We start from the raw sequence: 14,409 nt of genomic DNA, 5'->3' as shown, positions 1-14,409 counted from the left end.
GGTCTCTCTGACATCTTTAATATTTTTTCCTGCATGTAATAAACACTTATTTCTGAAAAGTAGACTACTCTCAGACACGTAGAGTTGTTTATTTTAATACAATTAATTTTTTACTTGTCCTATATAAATTATATTAAAATTTACATAATGTTTTGTGACCTAATTTTTCTATTTTCAAATAAACGGGTATTATTGTAGTCTACCTTTTGCATAAATGCATATTAAATCAGTGTACAAAATTTCACAATTCTATCTGTAGCAGCAGCAGCAGCAGCAGCAGCAGCAGCAGTAGTAGTAGTAGTAAGTAGTAGTAGTAGTAGTAATAATAATAATAATAATAATAATAATAATAATAATAATTTACTTAACCTGGCAGAGTTAATGCCATACGGCCTTATCTAATACTTAACCAGTGGTTGTGGAGTTATGAAATATGTGTGAAAATTTTCAAATTTTGAAAAATTTAATTTAAAGTAAAAAGTGAATTCTAAAAAATATTATTAGTACCCTTTTCATACTTTTATCAGATATCTAATAAGTCTTGTTGTGGTACCTTGTAATTTTTGTCCAATTGTGAGTTCATTTCCTTTTACAATTTTAGAAATTTAGAGCCTGCAGTTTCTTATAACATTTCTGGTCGTTCACGTACATATATCTTAAGCTAGTATTGTGTCGTAAAATGTTACAGTGATGGCAGACAAGGCTGGTGATAATGCGGTAACGAATTCGTGAAATGATCATAGGGAAAAGAGTATTTTGAGAAAATCGAATTCAACAGTGCTTGTTCTCCATATATTAATTTCAGCTTGATTCACTGTTAACTTGAAACTCTATCTACGGCCCAAAAACAGATACAGTTTGACTCCTTCTAGTCAGAAACTTCTGATAGCAGTTTTAAAGCTAGAAATGACACACATTCTCTCATCATTAGCTTGCACTTTAACGTAAATGGAGACTTGACAACGTAACGATCTTGGTAGCGGGTTATTACGTCAGTCTCCCAAAACCTGCATTAGAGTACATAACAGAACAATAATTGCTATTACATGCTTTCTTTTATATACTACTAATGTTTCCATACCTTATTGTATGGATCTGACCTGAACTATAACAAATTCACACTCCTTTTACGCTGAAGTTTGCGGTTAGCAGTAATTGTGAATGGACCCTGACTTTTTGTACGTGTGCAAACAGATTTTCGACCTTCTCATGCCCAGTGGCAACAGTGAGCAGCTGTCAGCCGTTGACATACATTGTCACCTGTTCGCCATGTCCCTTGAACAGACGAACTAGATGCACAGGTTGACGACGACGTAACAAATATGCGAACCATTTTCCAATTTGCTAACACTCTTAATTTTTTTTACAGTGTGCAGCGTTTTCCAAAAGTAAGAGATAGCTTTTATTACTCATATTTTCTACACAATCTTAAAAGTTACAGCACTGGCATATTACACAAGAAATGGATTTTTTTTTTTGCATCAACACCCATTGTCATAACACTCATAACTTCTTCATAGTTGTTTTATGTGTTCACCATTTTGTTCTCGCACAAGTAACAGCCTCTCTTCAACGCTGTATACAGTAGCTCTGAGTTCGTCTTCTGGAATGTCTGCCATAGTGTGTGCAAAGATGTCCTTGGACTAAAATTGTCGTAGATATGCTCAGAAACACTTTTTGCTTCAGATAGCCCCACAGCCAACAATGTGCTGGGTTAATATCTGGCGATCTTGCAGGCCAAGTTACAGGAAAGTGCCTAATGATATCATGAACACCAGAACAATCAGGAACAAATTCGTTGTTGTCGACGCAAAAAATTCTATTTGATATACAATAAGCCATTGCCAGAATTTTTAAAATTGTGTGTGGAACATATGATCAATTAAAGTTACCTCTTACTTTTGAAAAACCCTGTGTTTCTGTAGATATGTAGTTCTGTAATTTAAGGGCAGGAGCCAAAAATTATTTATGGGTCGACGGCATAATATAGAGTGTAAGAGGTATAAGTGTAAAAATGTGTAAAGGCAATCAGGGATAATATAATGGACCACATTATATGAAAAAAAAATCATCTAAATTACTTTTAGGTATGAAAATATGCAATTTTTTTTTAAATCGTAATACTCCTAGGACGAATAGATCCTGTATCCCAAGGTCTTTGGTGTACAACAACGAATATTCATTCGTCTATTTCCAATCAGACAATTTTAAAGTCATTGGCGTTAAAACTCCCTGCAGATTCTCCTCCTGCTCCGTACATTAAATTAAGGAAGATCGGTTAATTCAACTTTGGTGAATCTTTCCATTACGTCAAACATTCACAAATGAGCTTTCCGAAATGTTAACCATCCTTAATTGACTGAAAGCGTTTATGCTGGAGTACATGTGATCAAAAGACGTGCATACAGTCTAAGCTGACAGGCATTTCACAGCAGGTTCATTCATAAATCGTCTGACTAAAATACGCGTCACATTTAGTGGGGGGGGGGGGAAACAGCTCAAGTAATTAGGAAGTTATTTTATAAGCATTTTCCCTTAACAAAATATTTCAAAACACATATGCCCTTCACACCCTATATAGGCCCTAATCATAACCATACTATGATTATCAAGGAGCACTGCAAGGGAAAAATTGAGCCATAATTATATATTAAGTCCACGGTTACTATTTACATTCAAGAATAACATTGGGCTCTTTGATTCGTTCAGATTATTACCAATGAACATTAGGCCTACAATATGTTTTAAATGGAGGAAGTCTAGTCATGTGATTCATAAGATTCTACGTTACAGCTCAAGACACCACAGCACAGAACATCAGAAAAGGCGCATCATATCCAGTATCAACTGAAAAGAAGAAAAAAATCTTCATTTCTCTGGCGCATCCGATGCATTTTTAGCTATAAAAAAAACTAACGCTTGAAGACACAGCGAACAATGCGATATCCTAATTTCTAGCTTTTGAACCGAATAGGACGATTTATGTGATCGAAAGGAAAGGTGGGCTGTGAGAGGGAGTGACTGAAAAATTGTCTGAAATTTGTCATGTGAAATATCGTCCACTAATGATAAATCCGCAACGCGTTCTGAGTCAGTGTAGCAAAGCTTATCTTGTCTTGTACTACACGACTTGCATATCGCTTTGCACATCAGTATTCAGCTCATGGGCTGTTAAACGTTTCTACTATTACTGTTAAATCGTATCCAAATCTTCTGTAATGCTCGTACTTTAAACATATTGGCAACACCGGCTCTGAACAAACTGAATTTCGAGACACACTATATGGCAACATAGTTCCGAGTGTACGTAAGCAAAAACAAGCTGCGAGTTCAGTCGTTTCGATGATTGAAAACGGACAAATTTTCAGTCGAATCTTGCTCTGAACATTCGACAAACAAATTTAGATCTCACGTTTAAGTATTCAATCACTATAACATCTATTACCTACATTCTTTACTCAAGTTTATTACCCGAGGAATACGCTTAGTAGTTTGTCAGTCAAATGTTGTGGCAGGTTGTATGGCACTCCATCCTCGTATCTTCACAATGGCCCATGTGAACATAACTGGAATGAAGCCCTTTCACCACAAATCATAGATGAACCGTAAATTAAATTCAACTCTTGGTACATGGCTTACGAGACACGCTGTACTTAAAAATCACTGTACAATGACAAGGAAACCCGATTCACTTTATTGACGTTATACCTTTGATTCCAGCCAAGTATGATTTAATCATGACTACAACGACTGCATCATAAGAGATGACGTGAACATCGTGTGCTTAGCCTTGGAGAGACTTTTAAAGCTTGGAGAAAGAAGTTTACATTAATCAGACACACACCATATCATTAGCATTACATTTAATAACACGTCCTATGCTGTCTCTTAGCGGCAGTGTTTCCAACTAAACTCCAGCGGACCCGGGTTCCAGTCCCGGCTGACGTAAGTAGGCCTACACATTTTTTTTTCTTCCACAGAATTGTATTGTTTACTCTGTACTATTTTAAGCCGTGGCCTTGTGTCATGCAAAATCATGAGCAAGAGGTCTAGTCATGAACGAATGTCGTAAGTGTTGGTGCAGAATCCCCTCACGAGTGAGCATGGAACGAGATGATGTTCTATCTCAAGTCTTGAAAGTATATTATGGTTTAACAATATTTTGTTTTCCCTCTATGCGGGTTATTCAGCGACAAGTACTGTACATTTCTATTCACGAAATCATCATAAGTGAAGAGTCTCTTAGCAGAACATTATTCAGTCTATAACTTACTAACTCGAATGTCCAAATTCTCCGTTTATTCTACAGTAAGGTCCGAAAGTCTTGCCCCCCCCCCCTTGTTTGTATGTTGATGAGCATCCATTTTGAACATGTCATAGCAGATGTGTGACAAATGGTTGATACTTTACGTTTAGCTTGTTTAGTGATCCAGAACATCAGTATGGGCACCATCATTATCGCGGCACAAAATGATGCGGCGCCATGTCGTGTGTGAAATTTTCCGCAGCAAAATCGGTGTGATTTCTCTTTGGGGAATAATTAAGCAGCATGTCTCGAAACATCGATACCAGACAACTGAAGATTTGGAGCAAGCTGTTAGGGAGGCATTCAGGGAAATCACACCGCTGCGGAAAATTTCAAACAGGACATCAGTGGCGACACGCGATATTTTTTGTATGTAGGTTATGAGATTGACGACTGATGACCAAGACAGAAAATAATAATAATAATAATAATAATAATAATAATAATAATAATAATAATAATAATAATAATAATAATAATAATAATAATAATAATAATATAATATTAGTAGTAATAATAATATATTAGTAGTAATAATAATAATAATGATGATAATATAACAGAGCATGCAAAATCAATACACGTAGGCCTATGTTAATCTTTGACTTACTATTCTGGAACTGGCAATTTATTAGTAGTGAAGTTCGATTCTCCTCCCCATTTTAGTTGCGAAGATAGCTTCTGAGCCATTGTACTGCCCGATATTTACCGATGTTCCGTCGTACGTTTGCGCAATTAATTTCTTGCTACAGTTAAATTCTTCTAAATGATAAAATACAACTTCAGATATCCTTTCGGCTGTCCTGTAATCAAAGTCCTGTTAATTCTTGTATTTAGTTTAGGTTATTTTATTTATTTTTATGTAATTTTGTTTTTTATTCATTTTATTTTTTATATTACATCATTTTAAATTATTTATTATTTCGTTTATTCTATTCTTTTAAAATGATCAATGAACTGCATTTAAGGAGGTTATAAGGGTACTTGAAAATTCTTATTGAGTCTCTGACAGGGTTTCCATCACCCAGAAAGAAAGATAGTAGTATTAGGATACGCGGTCATATCCTCAAACGCGGCTAAACTCAAGCCATACCCCGCCCTCCGCACCCTCCCCTGTCCACTAACTTCACTATTAAAAATACCGTTTACTGTAAGATATTTGGATGGTTCCTTGGAAATTATTTCTGAACTGTGCAGTGGTGACAACCCACGACAGAAAGTGGAAGCTTAAAGGAAATTAATACGTTGGGACGCATTGAAAATCAAAATCTGTAATTGAAATGTTTTCGCAGGAGTTAACATAATATATTTCTATCCTCTGAGGCACGAAATCACGAAGGAATCGCCAATGCAAGACATGGCGCCGCATCATTTTGTGCCGCGACAATGATGATCCCATGCTGATGTTTTGGATCACTAAATAAGCTGAAAAGTAAAGTATCAACCATTGCCACACATCTGCTATGACATGTTCAAAATGGATGCACATCAACATACAAATACGGGGGAGGTGACAAGACTTTCGGAGCTTACTGTACATAAACAAAAAATTGGGAGGGGATTCAAGCAAATCCCAACGATTGAGTGAAACGTCTGTACTTTAAAGTAATTAAATACAATATTTACTTTAACAGTAGCGTATTTTATTTGGTAGTCATATATATGTATAGGCCACATAACCCACATTATACCCAATAATTCAATTATTACTGTGTGGAAAACCTCGAGGCACATTAAAGAGAGATGAGAGGGACGGACCGCGCGGAAAACCAATTACACTTCATTTCCTTGGTAGTACCATGAGTGTCGTCAGAGTAAACCTTTCATGTCAAAAGGTTACAATTTTTTTTGTACCCCGAACAGAGACTTCTCACGTCAAAATTATGAAGAAAATAGCCTGATTCTTGAAGAGGAACCCTACTAAACTCATTTGATTTTAAATAAAGACCCAGTAAATTTCATGCGAATCATTCCCAGATAAACAGGCTTTCAAAATTATTTCTTTTAACATTAAGGTAAGCTACAAACGTGGATATGGAGCACAACATTACTATCTCTTTATATTGAGAATGTAAAATATATTTTAAAATACCAAGAACTACATAGAACTAAAACAACGATCTTTTAAGTGAGGTACTTTCACAGCTAAAATACGTGCTAAAGAAAGTAAGAATATGTAAAACATTGAATTATTTTACAAGCGGTATCATTCACCACGTAAGTGAGATATACTTAAAAATTATTACACCTTTAGGCGTATCAGTGTGTGGAACAATTCAAAGGACGATAAAGAGAAACTTTAACCCACGTATCTGAAATTCTGACATCAGTAAGGGAGTGAACCTTTTTGATGTCACACAAAGGCATTAGCCGAATTCAAGCTGCGGAAATTAAATTTCTGCGAACCGTACACAAATGGACAAAACAAACAGCGAAATTAGAAACAAGCTGAACACAAAAGATTCATGAAGTAGAGCTCGGTAAGAATGCAACTAGTATCGAAATTAGTGTAATGATCAATAGACAAAGACAAATCGATGCAGATAAAAAAGAACTTTTACGCCGACACCTAAAATAATAGTCAATTGAAAGACGAATGCGCAGCTGATATGAGTATGACAATGCAACGGGGGAATAATGGAATGAAAGGTTGGACAGTCTCATACAGTCTTGTGGGGAATTTAATTTAGAGGTTTACGGAGTGTAGCACAACATGTAATATCAATTACAGTCCACCGCTGTGGAGTAACGGTTTAGCATGCCTGACCGTGAAACGAGAGGGCCTGAGTTCAAATCCTGGTTGCGAAAAATTACCTGGTTGATGATTTTTCTGGGGTTTTCCCTCAACTCATTAAGAGCAAATGCTGGATCCGATTCATTTCGCCTGCATTATCTCCATCTCACTCAAACGCTATATAACCAATTGCAGTAGAACCTTTATTATCCGTGGTAATGAAGGGGGTGGGCTGAACGGTTAATCGAAAAAATCAGATAATCCGTACTATAAAATATTTTGGTAAACTTAGTGAATAATTCTGACACTTTCCTATTTTCCTCCATGATCTTGTATTTAACACGCTATGTAGAGGATCAGAAGTTCACTAATTTAAGTCTGGCCCTCAACGACGGGATTTTTAAGGGGCAAAGAAACTCCTTGTAATGTTTGTCTGTGGAAAGATAGGAATAGTGGAGGTCTCATGTTGTAAACTTACATACTTTATACACTATACACAGTTGTAACTCCAGTGTCATATTCTGATGCGAGGTGAACCACAGTTTCTCTTTCCCCAAACCACTCAATGATTTGCACTTCTTTTTTCTATACTTACCACAACACGATTTCTTTTCATACCCGTAGTAGACATTTTATATGTAAGTTATGGGGTGTATAAAGTAAGCTCACAACTGTTACAATAGACCATACTGTGTAAGAGTAAATGCTTGTAATAACACTCTCTAGAAAAAACGTGCTAATATAATGTCCAGTATCTACTTCATATATTTCTGTAGCAAAAAAAAAAAAAAAAAACCGAGAGAAAGACGTCGGATAATCCGCCGGATAATAGGGTGACGGATAATCGGGGTTCTACTGTAGTTGATAAAGCGTTGTAAAATAACCAAGTAAAAAATACCAATTGTAATACTACAACGTTCGGCTCAACTGTAGGTTATTTAGCGTATTTCTCACGGGGGGGGGGGGAAGGGAACAGTGTTGCACATCTCGCAGATCCTGTTCAAATGTCCGATAACTAAGAACGGAATTTACCATAATAGAGCTTATTCTTTCTCTGGAATCAACACTCCGTTGGTGAGAGAGAACATTAGTTTCAGTGATCCAAAAATCATGCTGGGGAAACTCGCCTATTCGTTTGCTGGGTGAAGTCGGCAAGTGAGATTGCGAATGGGAAATGAGATATTCTAGTGAAATCCACAACAAATTGCAAAGCTGAAAGAGTAAGCTCACAACACAACCAGATTATAGGCACAGACAGCTATTAAAAAACACGAACACAAACGAACCCAGGTTTCATCACTACCAGTGAGCTCATTTTGGCATACGTGAACCTAGTACGTAGTTTAATATTGGATAGCAACGTAGACTATTATGAAGACTCGAGTTCGAAACATTCAATTTACTATTATCTTTATTTTATGCACTATGTTCTACTGAGACATTATTTATTTTTACTAACATTTCTAATATTAACCTGACTATACCTTTGGATTAACGGTTGAGAACCGGAAACACTGTTTGCTACCCCCTTCAACGACCTGAGTTTGATTGTATTAGCGTAAAATGCAAACAAATCACTTTACTGGTTACAGGAGGGAACAAAAGTAGTGCATCCATTTACGTAAACTAGAAAATATCACGATTCTGAGTTTGATAATTTTCGTTAGGTTTTTATTTAACCAAAATGTACTACAGTATTAACAATAAGTGTTACGAACTGAGCTATCCATGCGGACGTATTCAATGTGCAGTGTATATTATACTGTCTACAGAACATTAGCATACAATATAGAGAATACATTTAAATTGAAAAATAATCAAAATATGGATATTTAAACAAATTGTTGAAAATGATGGCCGTTCATTTCGATACAGGCTTCAGTTTTTTTTTTGCATATTATCGCACCATATTGTACCTAATTCGTATTTCCAGTTTCGTCCTTCGTACCTAAAAACAGTAATTCATGTTGGAATAATTCTATACCTACTCTATAACAGTACCTTACGTACTGTAAATTCAATTCTGCCCGATCCCACAGATAAATTTACTCTGTACGTCCAAGTGGGTACGTCGTAGGGTTGTAGAAAGGGAGGAATCACGTGACAATTACTTAACGAGGCCCTTTTATTTAAATTATTTTAAACAGTTGTATAATATTACGTATACGTTCGATTTCTAACAGCAAATGTTTTCAGAAAAGAGCTAAGACAGCCCACTCACTAGTCTTTATAGAGGGGCGAGCAGAAGCGGGTGGGGGAAACCGGGATGCTAAGTAACCAAACGGACACAGTACCTGTGCGAAAATATGATTCAATATTGAATGCTTTTTCTTCGCTGGAAAATGCGACAATATTTCTGGAACATACTATATTCACTCACTCAGTACTGCCTATGCGGCCTTTGTTCTGTATGGAGAACGGGTGATGTTTACTACATAGTAGAGGGGGTGGGAGCGAAGTATTTTAAAAAAACTCAGGTATAATAAAAATTGAAGTAAAAATAAAATGATGTCCCTGTACTTTTCGATAACTTTTATGCCTACTTTTGTATTGAATTTCACGTAGGCCTATGTTTAAACACATATCACTTGTAACTTACAAAACACACACCTCTAGCCACCGGCGTAGCTCAGTCGGCTGAGACACATGACTGCCGAATCGAAGTTGCGCTCTGGTGTGGGTTTAATTCCCGCTTGGGCTGATTACCTGGTTGGGTTTTTCCCCCATCAGTAAGATGAATGTCAGGTAATCTATGGACTCATCTCGCCAAATTCCATCTCGTTATCACCAATCTCATCAACGTTAAATAACCGAATAGTTGATACAGCGTCGTTAAATAATTGATTAAAAAACCACAGCTCTGTACACGCAAGAAATGTCTAAACATTGACACTGAATCCGAATCCTCACGCACACTAGTCTACGTCACTATTCGTTCAGTTATGCTGACTCCTAGCGAAAGAGTTGCAACTGGCGGGTGCTGACCTGAATACGACAGTACGCTATTCTGCAACAGACATGTTCGGCTTCCCCTTTTGAAGAAGATTTTCAATCGCTTGAAATATTCCGAGTAAAATGGTCTCTGTACAAATTTAAACAAAACACATTACAAATACCCTGGCATCAGATAATGAAATAGATAAACGACATAAAGCATACATTTCGCCACAAGTGGTTCAACAGGCGAATTTTTGCTACAGTCGGTGAAAGGTTATTTTTGTCACGACAATCAACTGTATATAGGATAGAGAGCATCGTATTTTGCTCTCTATGCGGATACAGCTGCTCAGTTCATGGTCCAAAATGTGTTGATTTGAGAATAATTGGTGTTCCCTCATCGATTTACTGACCACAAAACAGATTATGGATTAATGCTGCTGTACGTTGCAGGTGTCTCTAGACCATAAGAGAAGAAGGAACAACCGAAATCCTCTCTCTCCAATTACACACCTTGCTGTACAGTGTAGCATGTAGCCCTAGATGGTCACTATCATAATATATAGTCAGAGGTTCACGGGTTTAAATCCAATCAAGTGCTGATAAAAATTTTGAATACTTTTCTAGAAGAAGTGTGAATTCTATAGGCAGAATTAACGGCCAGCTGTTTCTCCCTCGAAATAAAAGCTCTGTACTACAGGGCAGTATGTAGTGACTGACAGATTATGTTCTTCCAACAAGGTAACTAGAATAATTTCCTTAATTCCCTGCCCCATCTCCATCATGTTACTTCACAGACGCTAAATGCCATCTGTTGTTCTCGTTGCTTGTGTAGTGTCATACCCGAATCGTACTCGAGAAGTCTGCGCCAACTACAGGGATTCCCGTGGTTACTTACTCCATAGAATGTTTTCCGTATTATTCTTTTCCGTAGAAATGTATCAGAGGTTCAGTAGTTTCTCTTAGCATTCTGCACCGATGTTACGAGTGATTTCGAATTGGAGAAGTAGTATTACAACGCTGGAAATGCAAACAGGACTGCCCCCGAGAAAACCTGCAGCAACACCAGATTTGTCCACCAAATATTCTCCTTTCACTAATAGGATCTGCTCTCAGACTTCCAGCGTAGCAAAGTCACGCTCTAGCAGTTTCGCTAATGCTGCACTCTTCATCGATTTACAAATAACGAAACTAATTGTGGATTAAAATTGACCCACTCGCCCACCTGTAAAACAGCCTTCTTGTTTGGGAGTATTTTCTTTGTCTCAGATGCACTTTTTTAAAATTTGTACCATTATCTTTCAATCACACAAGACTTTTCTTAGTGGAGTTGAATATTACATAGCTACACATATCTAGTCAATTAGTTCTAAATAATGGCTACTAACCAAAAAAGCCTGGGTTCTATTCCCGACGTTCCTTTTTCCATTCTCAAATTCTTCACCAACGCTAAATGAATACGGCAGTTTATGACATATGTTCAGTCAGCAGTCCGAAGACTGGTTGGAACCTCCAATAAGGCATCATGCATGAGGTAACTAGCAAACATTCCGATGGGGACAGATAAATATGTTATTTTTTTCTTCCACTATGTTAATAATGTCAAAAAAGTGCTTATACAAATTCTGACCACTCGACCGCAATTATGAGACCGTCCAGAAAGTGATTTTCCCTGAGGCCGTTTACAGAAAAAAAAAGCAATTGCATGGAAAGATTTATTGAAACAGATACAGCAATTGTTGCGCTATTTGTCAACATAACCCCCACTGTAAATGAGACATTTGTTATACCACGGTATCAATTTGTATCCTTGTGCCGTAGAAGTCAGCCGCCTAGGATCGAAACCAGCGTTTGACAGCCGTCTGCACCTCTCTGTCGATCCCATGATATACAAATGTCTCAATTCCGGTGAGGAACATGTTGAAAAATAGCTCAATAATTATTGTCTGTTCCAATAAATTTTTCCAATAAAATTGTGTTTTCTTTCTGTTAACGGCCCCTGCCGAACTTATTTTTTTTATGAACCTTGTAATTGCGGTCGAGTAGCCAAAATTTGTATAAGCACTTCTTTGACATTATTAACATGGTGAAAGAAAAAAAAAATATTTTTTATCTGTCCCCCCCCCCCCATCAGAATGTTTGTTTATATAGTCCCGTCGCTCTAATTTCCGGCAGCCAATCACGTTGCAGGTTGGCTACATTTAAACGTGTGCGTCTTGTGATTCGCTGATGAAGATGTTAAGCATTTCCTAAGGCTCGATAAATACTTAATATAATCGCCCGCCATTTTAGCTCTTTCGTTGGCGTTCGCAGAAAGCACACGAGGACGTTATTTGCCGCTCAATTATTTGCTGAATTACAGTGCGTTTGATTTATTATCATAGGAGCTACGACATGATAATGTTTAACGGTGAGGCAAATAGATCCCTCGTCTGGTAGCTCGGCAACGAAGAACAAAAATGGCGAAAGATACTACCTACCTAGACTTTACAGAGCCTTCACTTCCTAAGACGTAAGCAAAGAGGAGGAGTCACGCCGGGAATAACAGCGTCGCGACTATAGGTCAGGAGATAATGAGGTAGGATGGCTAGTTCCTTTCCTTATCCATTGAATATATCGGTCTAGTAAATTCAGTAATCAGATTTGATATGTATGCAACAATTATTGTTCTTCCTCTGATATATCGTACTGCCTGATAATAGATGTACCAGCCGAAACCTCAGAGGTACACAGTCTCATCCTCTACAAATCTCACAGGACCTGTCAAGAATCGAAGTTGTAAACAGACTGATCTTCGCTACGACCTACCGACTTTAGATCAGTTAGCTGAGAGACAGTCGTTAGAATTCACGCTGGCCAGCGCCGTCAGGCATAAGTGGATAAGAACCCGCTACTATGGGGCTGTTCAACAATGATACCGAACTGTTTAGCTGGGGCGTGGAGCTACGGTGCGAAGAGGTGTTACCGTTTTCACGTCCCGTTGTCTTAGCGGATTGGTGTGGGTATCCAGGCTACCCCAAACTCTTGCGCTTAAAGCTATCACTCGCTAGAATCCATTAGGAGGACACATTCACCGTTCAGGTACACTGAAGACAAGGTTACAGACACAAGAAAAAAAATACGATGGCAACGGGATAAAAAGAAATCCGATGAGAACAGGATAGTTCGTCCCAATTTCACCTTTGACTGGTGCTGTATTTTTTCATTGCGTGCTTCTGCATGTTTTATTCTATTCGTAACAATTCAGTTCTCTCATCATGGCTCTAATGATTATTCTTCATAGTTAATTTTGTCGAACTGTCATTTTCATTTCATTCATATAGTTTTCTGCCCAAGGACAGGTCTTTCACTGCAAAAGACAGCATTCTTCAATCTTCCCTATTTTCTGTCTTCCTCTTAGTCTCCGCATATGATACATACATATTAATGTCGCCTATCATTTGATATCTTCTTCTACCACGAACTTTTCTCCCGTTCACCATTCCTTCCAGTGCATCCTGCCCTGTAGCTTCTCATTGCTTACCATATATCACTCCTTCTTTCGCATCTTAAAACATCCCAGGGGCTCAAAATGTGGAGGCGAGGTGAGTGAATTTGTCTAATTAGGCCCTCAGGACTTCACCGAAATTCACCGCAAGGGTTAAATATTAGTTCTATCAAGGATTTTGTCCAAATCATAGACAGGGAAATCCCAACCGTCATTTTATGGATTCCAACAAATTTGCAATCAGGCTAGAAATAATGCTGTATACTTAAATGTATCTCAGTGTGAGATTAAACTAATTCGCTTATCTCATTTGTCAGTTTACTAAATAATACAAAAAATTCGAAAACAAAATCGTGTCAGTCTTGAATCTCAGGACCACTTTGTTTGTTTAATAAAGACGAGAAAAATTTTATAAAAATGTTATTTCATATGTATCATTTTCTGAAAAGTTGACTCGTAATACTGAATAACAAAATCTGATCGAAGTTTAGTAGAAATCGCTGTACACAGACAAGCCCAAAACCACTTTTTAGTTATTAAAGATGCTGGAAACTTATTTCAGCGACTATTTCGCTCATGTAGGCCCTACCAATGCATGGAGTATAAGAATCGATCGAGTTTTAAACAATCAGTCAAAATATACCTACTACTCAACCGCAACCTTGTCGCACCTGAAGCACCTTTGTTTAATATCTTGTCGCACCTGATATTCAAATGTTAAATATTATCATTGTTTCCTTAACAATACAATGGACCTGATATTGCATGTTCATCCTCCTAGCACATATATAAACTTATATTCGCGAAATAGTCTTGTTCAAATATCACAAGAGTTCTCATCTTATCGATAATTCACTAAATGTTATAACCTCAAATATATAATTTTGCTGCTTCACTTTCACTAGGTAATGCTAAATATTCACCCATTAATTTCACATTGCAGAA

At 37.3% G+C, this 14,409-nt stretch overlaps 1 protein-coding gene across 1 annotated transcript in view; it reads right to left on the bottom strand.

Annotated features, from left to right (window-relative positions):
* The window catches only part of LOC138714968 (midnolin-A-like), a 199,518-nt gene that overhangs the window by 78,535 nt on the left and 106,574 nt on the right, over positions 1–14,409 (bottom strand). The gene's annotated exons all lie outside the window — the stretch shown is intronic.

Source organism: Periplaneta americana, chromosome 15 (genome assembly GCF_040183065.1).
Source record: "Periplaneta americana isolate PAMFEO1 chromosome 15, P.americana_PAMFEO1_priV1, whole genome shotgun sequence".
NCBI lineage: Eukaryota > Metazoa > Arthropoda > Insecta > Blattodea > Blattidae > Periplaneta > Periplaneta americana.
The sequence above is the reverse complement of the archived record's forward strand: the minus strand, read 5'-3'. Positions and strand labels throughout refer to the sequence as shown.